The sequence below is a fragment of the Eretmochelys imbricata genome, chromosome 6 (genome assembly GCF_965152235.1).
Source record: "Eretmochelys imbricata isolate rEreImb1 chromosome 6, rEreImb1.hap1, whole genome shotgun sequence".
NCBI lineage: Eukaryota > Metazoa > Chordata > Testudines > Cheloniidae > Eretmochelys > Eretmochelys imbricata.
In genome coordinates this window covers 65151394-65168168 of record NC_135577.1, presented here as the reverse complement: position 1 = coordinate 65168168, position 16775 = coordinate 65151394, and the positions used below count along the sequence as shown (strand labels likewise).

Below are 16775 nucleotides of genomic sequence, written 5' to 3'. Positions count from 1 at the left end.
GAATAAATATGAAATTGAATGGAATGTTATAGCTATAACTGCTTACTATGATTCTTTCTGTATTCACAATGAATGTGGCATTTTGTCTTTTCCCCTTTAAGATCCTGCTGTTTTTTATTTTATTGGTGTAACATTAAAACAGGCTACGTAAAAAGCACTAGCAAAGTTAGCACAAACTAAAATTTCATACAGACAATGACTTGTTTATACTGCTCAACATACTATACACTGAAATTAAAGTACAATATTTATATTCCAGTTATTTTATAATTATATGTAAAAATGAGAATGTAAGCACCAGGGAGAAGTAAAAAGCAGGCACGCATAGGCTGTGAATACATAAGGGATAAGAATCAGAGGAGCAGCCACGTTAGTCTATATCCACAAAAACGAGGAGTCCGGTGGCACCTTAAAGACTAACAGATTTATTTGGGCATAAGCTTTTGTGAGTAAAAAACCCACTTCTTCAGATGCATGGAGTGAAAGTTACAGATGTAGGCATAAATATAAACTGACACATGAAGAGAAGGGAGTTACCTTACAAGTGGAGAATCAGTGCTGACAGGGCCAATTCAATCAGGGTGGATGTGGTCCACGAGTAGTCCACTCTGATTGAATTGGCCCTGTCAACACTGGCAACTCCCTTCTCTTTGTGTGTCAGTATATTTATGCCTGCAGCTGCAATTTTCTACTCCATGCATCTGAAGAAGTGGGCTTTTACCCACGAAAGCTTATGCCCAAAAAAATCTGTTAGTCTTTAAGGTGCCACTGGACTCCTCGTGCTTTTATAAGGGATAATAGCGTACATTTGCATAGAATGGAACCTATCGCTGAACGAGTAGTAGAAATTGTTACATAAAGTAACTGGGGAACATGAACTATGGAGGTACATTGTAGATGCAGGCCTGTGTCACAGAATTCAGCACTCAATTTCAAATTCCCTCAGCAAGTTTTCTGGAGGGGCGAAGAGTAAATCTAGAGGTACACATGGAGATACTTGAAATATATTTAAATAGCAAATATTAAAATGAAAGATTATGGGCTAATGATTTGGAAAATATCATTGAGATACAAACCGTTGCAATCTCCCTCCGAAATAGACATTGAAGGGTAAAATTTTTCAAGAGCACTTAAGGCCCACCAAAAAGTCCATGGGACTTAAGTGCTCTTGAAGATTTGACCCAAAACTGCTGGACTATACTTCCAATCGCTTTAAAAAGATGAAGAAAAAATCCCCAATCACTTTAGAAAGCTTTTAATCATGCAGCACCAAAACATCTACACTCTTTCAAAACAGGGAGTAAGAGGAACAGACGTTTAACAGTGACTTGCAAAAGGAAAAAAAATTAAGCTTGTGCCTTTTTCTATTTCTGGAGGGTGGATAAAGGAGGCCCAAAGAGCACAAAACCAAAAAAACCAACCTTGCCTTCAAAATACAAGTCTTCTCTACCTTGAAAGATCTGATGGTGAACAGGGAACTATTGCAACAGATACATCATGAGACACAAAAGTGAAAGACGAGCTATGGAGAAGAAGAAGAATTTTTAACTCGGGCTGTTTAAAAACTTATTTTTGTTACTACATATTTAACCCCAATGCCTTTGGAACATTCTGAAACACACAAGACCCCCAAATCAGTCCTCAAGCAAAACCAAGGAACACAAAACTTGATGTGACTGAGATTAAGGCCACCAGGGTCTCCTTTATTCATCAAGAGCAATCACAAAGGAAGTAGCCCCTTCCCCTAATCTGTTAAAAAGCCTCTGCGGGTCACTTAAGAAGCTTGTGCAATTTTTAATAGGCTCTGCTGAAGTGAAACCAGCGCACAGCCCATGAGGTAATCTCCATTGTGGCCTTGTACTCATTACACAGGCATTAACTTTTGGCAATGCAGATCTTCTACAGTGCTGTTCCGGCAATATCGTGAAGCAGCAGTGCTAGAGTATCCCAAAAGCTCTTGCCTTCTCCTTTATCTCTTGCACTATGCACTTCTCACCCCCCTTCCCCACAAGAGAACAGCTGCTTTGAGGTGTATTATGTTGTATATCTTCTGTGAAAAGGTCCTGTATATGGCAGCTTGATCATAGAGGGTCTATACACTGGCAGATAGAACAGTGTGGAATTTATCCAATGTCAGAGCAATGCTTGGACATTTCTTTGTGTTCTCTGCTTTTAAAGAAAAATATCCCAATCTACTTTCACAGAAAGAATAGTATTTTGTCTACAAAAGAGTTACTCGTGAAGTGATTCACAATTTAACACAGTCTTTCCACACTGTTGCGTCAGTTTCTCTTCTTTGGAAAAAAAACAATATACCCTGAAGCAGCACAGATTGCTAACTAGCCAGTTTAAGTATTTTTCATAGCACGTCAATTTTCTTCTGCTTTTTACCTTTTGGATTACTGGACAGCCACATCTAAAACGTGTATTTCTTTATACAGTTTTTCCATCTAAGCAAGCTTCAGGGTATTGGTGTGCTTGTCTAATCTGACATACAACAATCACTTTTTTTAAACAGGTATTTTGTTTAAGTGGGCTCCACGGTCTAATGGAAATTCTGACAGCTCTCTCACTATAATTACATTAGCACATGCTTTAATTGAATACCTATTTTTCAAAGACTTTTGAAGATGCAAGTCACCAATAAAAAAAATCAGAAACTATACTTTGAAAAAAAATCAAAGCTCAGATACTTCATTTATTTGCACATTTAAAATACTGCATACAAACAGTAACAGCTTTCATGGCAAGCCAGCTTGAAACAGTTTAAAACCCTTCAGAGTCACATCACAAAGCACAAATTATCTTGTTGAAAGAGACATAAACCTTACTTAGAGTAAGAACCTCACTGTGCACCCCTGATACACAGGACCACAACATAAAGAAATTAAGGCTATGTCTACACTGTAGCTGGGAGGTGCGGTTCCCGACAGATAGACTCTCATTGGTTCAGCTCAAGCTAGCGCACTAAAAATTGCACTTGTGGCTGTTGCAGCGTTGGCAGTGGCTCAGGCTACTCACCCAAATCGAAGCCTGCCTGACCCCTTGGATCCAATCTCGAATGGCCTGCCCAAGGTACCATCAGTGCCACAACATCCACAAGGCTATTTTTAGCATGCTAGCTCCAACTGAGCTAGCGCAAGTCCATCCATCCATGATGGGAATCACACCTTCCAGCTGCAATGCAGCCATCCCCTACATCTACGTTATTAAGAGTATTGCAAAAGAAAGAATATTCTAGTTCAAATTTTCACCATCTATTTACCTTAGCCCCAAAATATGTGAGACACAAAAACCAAAACTAAATTTGGTTACTTTTGCTTCCTATCTATATTCAATTTCACTTCATCCTCCTAAAGTGGTTTAAATGCGGTTTTGTAAACTAAAAAACAAAAAAGAAAAAAGTGATGCAGTGAAAGCGTTTAGATGCTCAAATACATTAGGATTTTATAAAACTTAAGATGGGGAGCTAAAACTAGTTAGTCTACTTCCTTCATTAGGGATTACCTTAAAATGGTGCACTGCAAGTCCAACTGCCTCTTTAAAAAGTGGACTTTTTCTACCAAGCTTGCAGCCAATGTTAATGTAAACTAAGAGCTTCACAAGGAACTCAGACTGAAGTGGCTGTCTTCTGATGTACAAGTGCTTCCAGAAGCAAATTTCACTTCACTGTGCCCTATCAGCTTTGTCTTGTGTACAAGGTTATTGTCAGAGAGGTGATGGCCAAGTAATACCACTACATTCCACTTATGCACACTTGCATTAGGGAAGAGGATTTACTGGTGGATGGGCTGGTTTCCAGGATAGAAATCCCCCTTGAGGAATTACTGAAGTGGCATGAGACACACTGATCCTTTCTGCAGTGAATAAGGTTCTCAGTGCTATACTTTGCTTCCAGAGCCTGGCCATCTTTCACACTTGTGAAGTGAAAGGTGCAGGCAATGGGGCGGACAAAGAGACAGGAGTCACTTCACATCTAACTTCTGAGACTATATGTTTTCAGAGAGCCCCTTAGTTAATACTGCTGCATTGCACAACAAATCCTATTGATTACAGCTAAACAGGCCAGGCTTCCACTGCCATCTGGCTGGCCCTCCTTGGGAGGGACTCTCACTTCCTAGACAACGCAGGGTATCAAGACACATGGTCTGGGCATGGAGCAAAGAGGTAAAACTCAAAGCATGTTTAAAGTGTTACTGCCAACCAATTTTTGTTACTAGCAATGCTAGGTTAATTCTGAAACTACAGGACTATTTGTGTTCTGTGCAAATATCCTGTTTGAGGACTGCAGCACAAAGGCAGATGAACAACACTAACAGCTTCCTGTTTTTACTCATGCTTTTATTCAACCAACAGCGGCCAAGTTAGCAGGTTCCACTTCTCGGTGCACAGGCGAGTCTACTTCCTGTAGAAGTAAACTTCACAAAGCTGTTCCCTACTTAAGAATGATTCCACAACTGCTCCGCACACAAAAGTCTTCCCCTGAAGTCAAAGGGAATTCTACTTGTGAAGCTGCTATAGAATCAGAACCAATACTACAGGCCTCGCAAACAGACACAATGAAAAGCGAACAAAAACACATGGCATATTTAAGAGTTACTCACCCACCACAAGTTCTAGTACAGCGGCCAGTTACATTAGTATAAATCCAAAGTAATTCCATCTATATCCAGAATTACTTCAAGATCTGAATGTGAGAGAGACTAGAATTTAACTCTATATGTTTAAAAAGCGGAACTTGACATTTACAACCAACATTTATTCAGCCAGCCGTGACAACACCCATGAGTTTTTAAAAGGGATCTGCAATGTGTGAAAGATCTCCTAAATAACTTACCAGAAGCACCTTGACTGCATTTATTTGGCTAGATATGGGAAAATCTGTATAGAGCTTTTTCCTTGACTTTATTATGCTTATATTGTTCCCCCCGCCCATACTGAGATGTGTGCTTTTCTTTAAATATAGGCTTTTAAAAGAGTAACAAATAAGAATGTCAGTGCCCTGCTGTCACAGGCTGGCTGATAATTTAAGGGGAGTTGGACCCAACCTCACCTGTGAGTGGTCAATTACTTCCCCAGCTGAGACTGATCAGCTAGAAACATATTTAAAAGCCAGCAAGTAGGCCAGTCAGGAGAGAGCTGGAGGGGGTAGGACAGTTCCTGCAGTAGACTCTTGGGTAGTGGGAAAGAGCTACAGGAAACAAGTTGGCTCCTGTGGCAGGCCATTGCTCTCAGAAAAGTGGCCCATAGAGAAGATAGGCCCCTGCAGCAGACCCTGGGTTATGGGGAGGAGACAGCTGATGTGCTGTTCTAATTCTATATGGAAGAAACAAAGCTGAAGCCCTGAGAAAAAGACCTGAAGCAAACGGAGGCAGTGATGTCAGCCCTTTCAGAGCTGAGGGAACAGGCCAGAAGCCCACACCTGCCTTCTCACAAGAACCACAGAGGCCACAGTGATGGATGTAGTATAAATACAAAGAGATTTAAGGAGGAATGGTGCAACATGAACAACTACGAACACACACAGAACCTGGGTTTGTTGTTGGAGGATCACACAGCTGAGAAAGAGGTTATTAATAGCATAGTATCTTACTTTTTGGAGAGCTGAAAAGATTCTCAGGGTTAGGAGAAACAGTTAAACGTTGGGACTGGATTGCTCATGGGAGACGGAGCCTTTCACTTCTAAATCACCATGCTGAATACAAGACAAGCTGCTAGTGATCAAAATAGTTACTATTATCTGCTGTTCAGTGGCCTACATGAAATAAGGCATCAGTCTTAGTCCCATTCTGAGCCAGCATCACATGCCACAACTGACATTAGACATCATGTTTCAGAGTAACAGCCATGTTAGTCTGTATTCGCAAAAAGAAAAGGAGTACTTGTGGCACCTTAGAGACTAAGCTTATGCTCAAATAAATTAAACATCATCTGTGTCAGTCTCAGCAGAGAGACAAAGAACTGAATGGCTCATGGAGACTCTCCCTCGAAGTGATCCCTCAGGCCAGGGCTGAGTCACACTGATGAGCATGCAAGGGAGGTGGGGGTCATAGTGGAACTTTGTGCTACAACTGTTCTGTGGTCAGAAAACTTCTGGCTCAGTACCTTTCAACAACACTAAATTCACTTTAAAAAAAAAATTTGTATACAAAATATTTCGAGGATAGGTTCATTTTGGCAGTGGCCTTTTAAATAAAAGTCTCAATTTCCTTGTCATAAACCAGGTTTTCTTCAGTTGGAAGTATTATATAATTACAGGTTTCAGAGTAGCAGCCGTGTTAGTCTGTATCTGCAAAAAGAAAAGGAGGACTGGTGGCAACTTAGAAACTAACCAATTTATTTGAGCATAAGATTTCATGAGCTATAGCTCACTTAATCGGATGCATTCGATGAAGTGAGCTGTAGCTCACAAAAGCTTATGCTCAAATAAATTGGTTAGTCTCTAAGGTGCCACAAGTCCCCCTTTTCTTATTATATAATTGTAGCTCACTTTTAAAGTGCGTTCAGGTATACCTTCTTCCCCAAAAAACCCACTGCCAATTTTCTGGAGATTTAGAAATTGCATTTTCCAATTTTTTATTTTTTTTTAAAGTGTTGTTCTCTCCCTTACTGCTGTGTAGGAGGTCAATGCAACAGGAAAAAAACTGGCTTAACAGAGTGCTGACAATTGCACAGTTATTTTTTACTCAAACTTTCAGTTACAGTAATCTTTGACATGAATTGTAACAATATCAGGTTTAAAAAAAAAAATCAGAAGTGTGATTTTTAAGTTGCCAGTGTCCCTTCAATCTCCTGTATAGCCATAAATTATGATGCCACAAAGAATTTTTACCTCTGCATAGATATAAGTGGAAGAAACAGTGGGTGGGGAAAGAAAAAAAAGGCAAAAACCTGTTTGTAAATCTGCTTCTAAACTAGTCATCTGAAGGATCAGCCATCAACTGCTAACACAAAACCATATTTATGCTTGTATTACATGCCGCTTAACCTTCGAGAATTGAAGTTTAATATGCAAATCATCTTCTGCTTAGTGGTTTTGTCTCCTCTTGATGAGCACAGACACACTACAAGTCCCAGCTACAGATGCGGATTGAGGGGAGAAACCCTCCCTTTTCTGTACACTGCCTGGGCAATTCCTCAGTTTGCTGAGAATAACCATTACACTTCTGCTTTAGCACTGGAAAAAGGAAGCAAGTATTAAAGGTTTTATTACAAAAGAGGAGACAAGGTAATCATCCTCCCAGTTCTGACGCAGGATGTAAGCAGTAAGCTGGTGTCTGATGTCATTAGCACAGCCTGAGAAAAGGGCTGAACAACTGAGAGTAAAGATGCCTTGGAACTGAACCAGAAATTTTGAGCTTAGTCTCACTGCATGAAAAATTAAAAAAAAAAAAAAGTTAAAAAAACTTCTTCCTAAGTGGTAATAAAGAACCTTTTCCTATTGTTCTTACTGAAACTCTCCTGAACAAACTGCATCTGTCAAAAAACAAAACAAAAAACAACACACAGGAATACTGTGAAAAGACACTGCTGCCAAGAGACGCACTATTACACAATAGCATTTATGGGAACACACACACAAAGCCATCAGGAAGTACGAGTAGACAAGTCCTCTCAGTTTCTCCATTCTTTGCAATTCTAAACATGTCAGAAATGTAGGATGAAAATATTCTGAAATCTCCCACCCCATGCCACAACCAAACAAAAGCTACACTATAAATAAAAGCCATCCAGTCACAATAATTAAGCCTCCCAAAAGAATAAACCCATTCAAAACCATGTATATTTGTTGAGACCTATTTAAAGGAACATGATCATTCAAAAATATTTTTTTTAAAACCCAGGAGTCACTAGTAATGAGATATTATAACTGAATCATTTGTTTGTGTTATTTACTTTTCTCCATTTCTCTTATACTGGATCCTAAATACGGTCAGTTTCACTTTTGTTGCAGCTTCTTTCCACCTACTGGTTCTTATATTACAAGCTTGTAATAGTTGTTACAAATTCTTTAGGGGATATTTATAACCAACTAAAAACTTATGACTTATTTGTTATAAACACCACCTAAAATGTTACGCCTAAACTCTGCCAGTGCTTTGTATGTTTGTATAGTGCCTAGCACGATGATGCCCTGGCCTCAGGGTACTACTGCAATACAGATAAATACAGTACTAGAGAAACCTATTGGGCCCCCACCCTAACTGAACTCAAATTTCACATAAGGAGGTGGAAGTTGTCAGATCTGTTTGACCAGCTAAATCATTTAAATTAATAAATAACTCAGCTCCCCTATAGCATTTTCCATCAGTAGATTTCAATGCACATCAATAATCTCTACAGAAGACAGGGAATACCAATTTACAGGAATGAGATTTAAAATTGTTCTATACATGTACCAATATCTTATTGCCCAAGATAAGGTATTCAAGACGTCCCCCCGACACTAGAAAGGATTCTGAAAGGCTGACTAGGATAACTTTAGAGATAGTAGACTAGTAAGAAAATTCAACTTAAAATTGTTAATTATTTATATAGCACAGTAAATATAAAGAGTGCTTAACCTACACGGCTGTGTTAATTTTTAAAACATTACATAATGGAACTAATCAAAAGTCATCAAATGCATTAATCATTTTCTTCTATTACTCACTAGTTGCAGACCTCCATTCCAAAGTCTGTCTATAAAAAATTTAGGGAAGACAGACCAAAGGCAGCAGTTAAGTTTCCCTTGGCAGGGAAGGAAAGTGCGATAATTGTTTCTGTTGTATGTGGTAAATTAATTACAGAATGTATTAACTAGCAACTAGCAGGCTGACTTGTTAGGAATCAAGATCAACATGCTGTCTGCATTCCACGATTAACAAACAATTCCGATGTCAAGTTTCATGGAAGAGGGGTTTTGTTGCAGCAGAGAGGTGCAAACACTTTTATTCTAGCAATTAACTTTTGATCCCACTTGCTCTTTTCATTAGCTGCTCCCACCCTTTTCTATTTAAGAAATTATTTTAAATCTAGCCTCACACAGAAACTGGCAGAACAGAACTAAAATTAGTATTTAGTACCAATACAAACAAGCATTTTTGTTTTTCAGGAAGTGGCTAGTGAGCAAGAATACTACACTCAAATAGAGCAAAAAGCAAACAAACAATTTTTAAAAGAAGTGACAATTTTCAAGAAGGAGACAGCAGTGAGACAGAGTTTCAACTTTACTCAGGAAATACACCATTTCTGAAATATCACCCAAGCAGTCTGCTGCTGGAGACACAAAGGAACTAAACACTACCAAGACCTACAAAGTTTGTTTCGCCAGAGAGCTTTTTCTGTCTCTCTCCACCAATTTCCACGGTAAAAAATTAAAAGAAAAAGCTTTTCTTTCACAGACGTCAGAAACAGAAAAGATCTATGAGGTCATCTAGTCCATTCCTAGGGGACATTGTAGGATTGGTCTGTCAGACGCTTTGTCCAGGGTAGTTTTAGAAGACTCAAGCAATGGGATTTTCCTTGGGAGCCGACCCCACAGCCAACGGGGCAAATGTGATCCTCAGTTATAGTCATCCAACCCCAATGAACTCAGAAAGAGATCCTGCTGTCACGCACTCCCCACACCTGGCCCAACTCCTAGTTACACCCCTTGGTACCCACGGGAGCAGATCTGGCACATTTAAGCCGCAGCTCCCCGGGCGCCCTTCCAGGCAGCAGCTCTCCCTCTTCAATGACAGCTGAGGCTGGCACATCAGAGCAGGGACTGCGTGGAAGCGGGGCGGTCCCGAGAGGCTAGTGACAGGTCCCGGCGCCCAGGAAGGTCCCCGATCTCTAGCCAAGTGCTTTCGCGCTGCGAGCTCAGAAGGCCGAGGGGCGTGCGGGCAAGGGGGAGCCCGCCCGCCGGCCCCGGAGATGTCAGCGCTCACCCCAGCGCCAGGCACGTGCCTGTCCGGGGCTGGCACCGAACACCCCACCCCACCGTACGCCCCTGGGAGGCAACTCACCCAGCAGCTCCGTGGCAGGTCACCGGGCGAAGGCGGCGGCGGCGGCAGCCGGCTCCCCTCCCCCCCCGCCTCCGAGGCGCTGGCAGGCTGGGCTGCGGCAAGGCCCGCGTGCCCTTGGCTGTCTGGCTCTGGGAGGGAGGCGGGGAGCGGAGCCTGTCGCAGGGCTCGCGGAATGGACCATTCGCGGCCGCAGGCGGATACAAAGTAGCAGCAGAACGTCCCGTCTGCACCAGCGTCTCGCGAGCCGCCGAGAGCGTGAGGCTCCTGCTGCCCCCGCCCTCTCCCCGCCGGCTCAGCCGCCCGCGTGCCTCCGCCTGCGCTCTCGCGCTAGCTCACCTCGAGCGCCGGCCGGGGAGAAGAGAGGAAGGGGGCGGGGCTGAACCTTAAAGGGGCAGAGCCTGGCCCGCCCACCAGCGGAGAGGCAGGGCTGAGGCAGCGCAGGGAACTGCGCGGGCCGGGCCAGGCCAGCGGCGCCTCTGGGCGGGCGGACGCCAAAGGGCCCGGCCAGGTGGAATCCCTCCCGCCCCCCACGACGCAGCAGTCCCGCACCCCAGCTTCAGAAGGGTGATACCCGCTCAGCTGCCATTGCCCAGCCTCCACTTAGCACAGCGCCCTGCACCCAGGAGCGGCACGGGGGCTACCCAATTGTGGGAGCAGGCTGCTACTGTCCCCAGCGGCCGGGTCTGGCCACACTGCATTGCAAACCGAGCTCCGTGGGACTCGGGCTTGTGGACTGGATGTCTCTATGCCCGCACTTGAGACTCCACGCTGCTTCGTAAACCCAGGTTTACAATCGCTGCACCTGGTTTTCACAGCCAAGAAAACATATCCATGCTGCACTACACCGTCCCTCTGACTCAGGTCCACGGCTTGAGCTGCATCCATGCTGCAAAATGACAGGGCTTGGACCCAAGCCACAGAGGGACTTAGGCTCTTACCCATCCCCCTACCAAGCACTGAAGCCCTGGGGCGGAGTGCTTGCTGACCCCAGTCAGACTAATTTGTGTGTGGACAGAAGTGGGGCATGGGCTCAAACCTGAGTTAGAGCCCAGGCATAGCATGCAGCGTAGACATACCCTATGAATTCAGGTTTCAGAGTAGCAGCCGTGTTAGTCTGTATCCACAAAAAGAACAGGAGGACTTGTGGCACCTTAGAGACTAACCAATTTATTTGAGCATAAGCTTTCGTGAGCTACAGCTCACTTCAGCATCCGATGAAGTGAGCTGGAGCTCACGAAAGCTTATGCTCAAATAAATTGGTTAGTCTCTAAGGTGCCACAAGTACTCCTTTTCTTCTTCCTGTGAATTCAGCCTCACACCACCACTGTAAAGCATCATCAACCCTATTTTAAATGTGGAAATGGAGAATGCTGTTTGGGGTTTTTTTGCATTTAGTTTAAGTCTACTAAGTTTAAGTCAGTTACTTTCTGGTTCTAGTCAGTTTCATTTCTTCCTGCTGTAACTCAGTCTTGAAGGATTTCAGCTTCAAAACACTCCCAGTATTATTTTAAAATGCTAACCAAAACGAATATTTTTTCTTGACTTTTTACTTCCTAAATTATACGAAAACATTTATACTGATAAGATTTGGTAAAAAAATATTTTAATCAAAAGGTAATATCTGAGCCTACACTACATTAAAAGAAATAATACTACCCCTTTAAAAATCCAAGCTAATTTATACCAAGAGCCTTGTCTTGTCACAGTAACTATTTTTTTTCATGAATTCTAGTTATGTGGATTCTAGGAACAGAGAAATTCAAACAGTGATCACATTTGTAAATAGGAACACATCTATGTATTTAACCTAAATTTTGTATTTCTCTGTTGCTACTTAGTTCAAATAGATCCCTACGCTTGTCTTTGTAATCACTGTACACATTTCGTCACACGGCATTACCCACCTTTGTAAACTGTATCTTCTCTGTAATGTACAAGCTAGACTTCCTCAGCCTCAGTTGGTATATGACCTACATAACTGATCAATTTAGTAGCTCTTTTCCAAAACTCCTTCACAATTTACACCCCCTTAAAGGACCAGTGCCCCAAACTGGACCCACTATTCCAGGTGGGGTTTCTCCATGGCCTTGTATATACCTTATAAGGAAATTCTTATCCATCAGTCCAATGAAGAAACATTTCTCTGCTGAATCAATCAGGACATGTCATGTGTCCATTGAAAGTTCATGATCAGCCAATTTGTGATCAGCTTGTATGATAAACCATTCATTCAGGGTTTTTCTTTGTTTTTAAACTCCAAAGACAATTTGTTTACTTCATACAATACATCTGGGATGAAATTCACACCTAACCGGAGGATCAGCAAAAGCCCACATATTACTTCAATGCTACTTAAACCCTCAAAATACAGTAGAACTTCAGAGTTACGAACTGACCAGTAAACCACACCTTTCATTTGAAACTGGAAGTACGTAATCAAGCAGCAGCAGAGACCAAAGAAAAAAAAAAGAAAGGAAGAAATACAGCACAGCACTCTTAAACACAAACTACTAAAAATCTAAAGGGAAACCAGCATTTTTGTTCATAGTCAAGTTTCAAAGCTGTATTAAGTTATTGTTCATTTGTAAACTTTTGAAAGATCAATCATAACGTTTTGCTCAGAGTTACAAACAACCTCCATTCCCAAGGTGTTCGTAACTCTGAGGTTCTACTGTAGAACTTGAGACATTCCCATCAATTGTATGAAGTTTTGGGGTTATGATTTTATTTGGGGGTGGTTGGTTTGTTTTGTCGTAGGCAAAGCCGAAGATGGAGCAAATGATGTTCTGTCTTCATTCCCTTATTCCATAGTCTTCATTTGGTGGAAGTAGGTAGAATTTTATTTTTTCCTCAGTTATTATAACAGCACTTACATAAGTGCTAAAGAGATAGAAAAGTACAAACAAAAACTTGGTACTGAAATGTAGAAATATTATATGATATACCGAATATCATTATGTAGCCCATGGTTAGTTGTTCAAATCCAATCACATGATGGACACTCAGCTAGTGGTATAATAGTTTCCCCTGGTTTTGTTTACAGTTCCCCTGTTGATGAAGTATAGGACCTTACTGGCCTTCTTGGCTGCAGCTGAAGAGTTTGTTTCCATCTTCATGTTACTTGTAGTATTAATCTCAATGGGTTTCATATCTACAACATTCCACTCAGCAATATTTAGGTTGCCTTATTATTTTTATATCTAATTTAAGTATCACCTGTAGACATCATTCAGTTAAAGGTATTATACAGTCATCTGTCAATTCAGGTGTTTGGTCCAGCGGCAGATTATAGTTTTGTGGAGTTCTGGGCCAGAGCAAATGGGGGCCTCCCCCACCCCTTCCATCTGCAGTCCCATCCCCCTCCCACCCTCCTCCCAGCACTCCTGCCAGGGAGCAGGGTCAGGGCACGGGGGCTTGCCCCATTCCACACGTCCGGTGCTTCTACCAGGGAAGAGGGTTGGGATGCAGGGGCGCTCATTTTCCAGGGCCCCCCAATTGGCCAGGGTCCCTGGGCATGGGTTGACAGATATGACACTGCAGAGGACTTACCAGTTATGGCCTATTTACACTCAAGAGCCACCGTGAACGGGATTTGAGTTCTGTACTGGAGGCAATTATCAATTGCACTTCCAAAAGGAGTTTGAGTTAACACTTCAGGGTAAAGCAGAGTAAAAACAAAGGATCTCCAAGTTGGTCATAAACAAGCCATTGTTAACCTCTGATGGATCAGTCTCTACTGGGGTAGTGGCATGAAATGTCTCAATAATATTTGGGTGCAAAATAAAATGTTATACCCACCCACCTAATTTAAGCCTTGTCACCATGTAATGAGAAAAGGACTGGCTAAAGGAACTGTGGTGTTAAGTAGGGGTTAAAATATTTTTCTGGGTATGACAACCCACATTCAACCACGCACAATGAGTCTTTCATTGGAACCCAGAATCATTTATGCTAGGATCAGCAGTACTTAAAAAAAGTCCCGTGGGAATTGGGGCAAATATTTATGGGGCGTTTCTGGCACCAGCGGAAGACCAGGTTGCCAGTAACTTATGAACTCCACTGTGCTGGCTTTCTGTTTCACTGGATTCTACCTAACTGAAGCAAAGGGTTCCATTTCAGAGTAAACCCACAGAAGATTTTTTAATAGTGGCTGCATTTTGCACATGTATAGCACCCTAAGGCTGCCAACACACTGTACAAATACTAATGAATGAAAGCTCACAACGCCCTCTGAGGCACCTCCATCTTAGAGAAATTGAAGCACAGGTTCAAGATCACACAGCAACTCAATGGAAGAACTGGTAAAAGAACCCATATTGCCTCACTTCGACACCTGTGCTTTAACCATTAAACCTCCCTGAACCATGCTTTAAATCTAGACAATTCTAGAGAGGGTTAGGCTTAGGGAAAAGGAGTATATGCCCCACAGCATTGCCAGCCCCACACATTCAAAAATCACAAGTTAAACTTTAAAAAAAAAAAAAAAATCTCATGAGTGGCTTAAAAGTCATGAGATTTAAAAAAAAATTTTGGATTTTTTTGGGGTTGAGCCCTTACAGTACACTCAGTACATGTACTTAAGCTTTTCTCTGCAACCAGGAGAGCTAGAAACATACTTTTAAATGTAAAAAAGAAAAAAAAAACCACCAGTCACTTGATTCCCAGGCCTAAAGCTTTAAGGAAAACATCACAAGAAATCCCCCTCTCCTTGGACCAGGGACCCATCTCTTTCATCCATTTGGGCTCTTTCATCCTTTTCCTACATGGGGAGGAAGTAGCCTATAGAACACCAGCTTCAAGGTGCATTCCCAGAGTTGAGGGGATCTTCATTACAGAATAATTATATTTTTAAAAAATCTCTCTCATGGCAGACCAAGACAGGAAATAACAGCTGCCTCATGGTTTTTTCATCCTCACTTAGACACCTACCAGTGTTTTCCGCCTTCAGGGTGTTGACGCCCATGTATTGAGATAATAAACAAAAGAATTCTTCTGTCAACCTGGCAAGGTCTATACCTTGGTTCTTAGGTCAATCTAACTGTGTCTCTCAGGGGTGTAAATATTTCACACCCCTGGGAGACATAGCTAGGTCAACCTAAGTTTTAGGTGTAGACCAGGCCTTAGATTATAACTGCTTTAGAGCAGGGACCATCTTTTTATTCTGTTTGTACAGGGCCCAGCAAAATGGAGTTCTGGTCTATGACTAGGGCTCTTAAGCACTATGGTGATACAAATATTAATAGAACAATTTGCACTCATGTAGGTCACTTTTCCTGTGCACGTCTTTTTGTTCCCATAGTTTAATTTTTTAGTCAGGGCGGTGGAGGTGTGGGGGCTGGTTGGTTTATTTTATTTTATTGTTTGTTTTTCTTTTCATAAATTGATTTTTTAAAAATTGGATAAACATTGCTTGGTTTTGTTTCATTTTGCTATTTTTGTCAAAATATAACTCTGGAGAAGAGGTGACAGAGATGCAAACGGTAAAATTGTGACGCGAGCTCAGAAGATAGAAGAGAAGACAGAAATGGAGGCACTGCAGAGAGGGGAAAGGGATAGGAACTGAGAAGTGCTGAAGACTGGATAAGTAATTTGCAAGGAAAGGAAGTGAAAAGAAGCAAAAAGGTGGTGAACTGAAAGTGGTCAGTTAGTGAAGGTGGCAGCAGTAAACAGCTTCATTCAAACAAACAAACAAGGTAGTTATGCAAGAGGCACCAACAGGTTAGAAATTGACTGACTCACATGGCAGCAACAGCTCATAGTTTTCCCTACTTAAAAAAGTTGTTTTGGTTCTTAATCCAAAAAGCTAACATCCACAAATAAACAACTCTTTAAGAGAGGACATACAGAAGACAGTCTGGGACACAAGCACCTCACCGCAGTGTGCTATCTCCAGCCATCCCCAATTTCTTTTTTAAATGTGTAAGACTTCCCTGAGCACAGCTGCCATCTGTTTATATTGTGTGGATGAAAAACCAAGGCAAGTAGGCAGTCTTCCCACGACTTTCTGTTGCTAGATAGAGCAAATATCCAATCAAGCATCAGGCAGCATTAAATTAGTTCAAAATCAGAGATCCCCCCCCCCTCCCCCCAACATCTGTGTTTTCACCTATTTGTTACAGACAGCACCTTAGACAGGAGCAAGTCAATCTGGTGATTTGTGGTATGTCATGACAGCACTTCATTGGTGCCCCCATCCATTACTGCAGAATTTCAGCCTTCTTTTAAAAGAAAAAGAAAAAGAAAAGAAAAGAAAAGAAAAGAAAAGAAAAGAAAAGAAAAGAAAGAAAGGGCCAGAGGCTCAACTGCTATAAATTGGCCTAGCTCCACCAACTTCATTAGAGTTATGCCAATTTACACTGGCAGCCAGAGGCAACGCATGGGATCATGTGCCCCACCCCACCCCCACCCCCACCCCTGTGTTTCAACCGGGGGGGAAGTTGGGCTGAGTGTGGCTGAGGCAGGGACATGACTGGGAAAGGCACTGGCACCTAGCACTCCCGCTAAGCCCCGCTAGGAGGCACCCGGAGCAGGGAAAAGGGAAGGGGCTGGCAGCGGATCTCTGCCAGAGGGGACGCAGGGAAGCCCACTGAGTCCCGTCCCTTCCTCGTCCGCAGCCGCAGTTACCGATGCTCGGCAGTAGGTGTCTGGAGCCCGCTCCGCACCCACAACAGGATGGTGATGGGAGAAGTTGGGAAGGAGCTGTGAGGGGAGTGGGGGCAAGGTAGTGCTGGCTTGGAGCAGGTGTGGGAGGCATAAGGGGAGTGGGAAAGGAGGCAGAGGCAATGC

General features: G+C 42.5%; 1 protein-coding gene across 1 annotated transcript in view; it reads right to left on the bottom strand.

Moving 5' to 3' along the window:
• SUSD6 (sushi domain containing 6) overlaps nucleotides 1–10308 on the bottom strand; it is a 111127-nt gene extending 100819 nt beyond the window's left edge. Inside the window, exon 1 of the mRNA XM_077818737.1 lies at nucleotides 9990–10308. The gene's annotated coding sequence lies outside the window, so the exon portion shown is untranslated. The remainder of the gene's footprint in view (nucleotides 1–9989) is intronic.
• Nucleotides 10309–16775: the final 6467 nt, after the last annotated feature.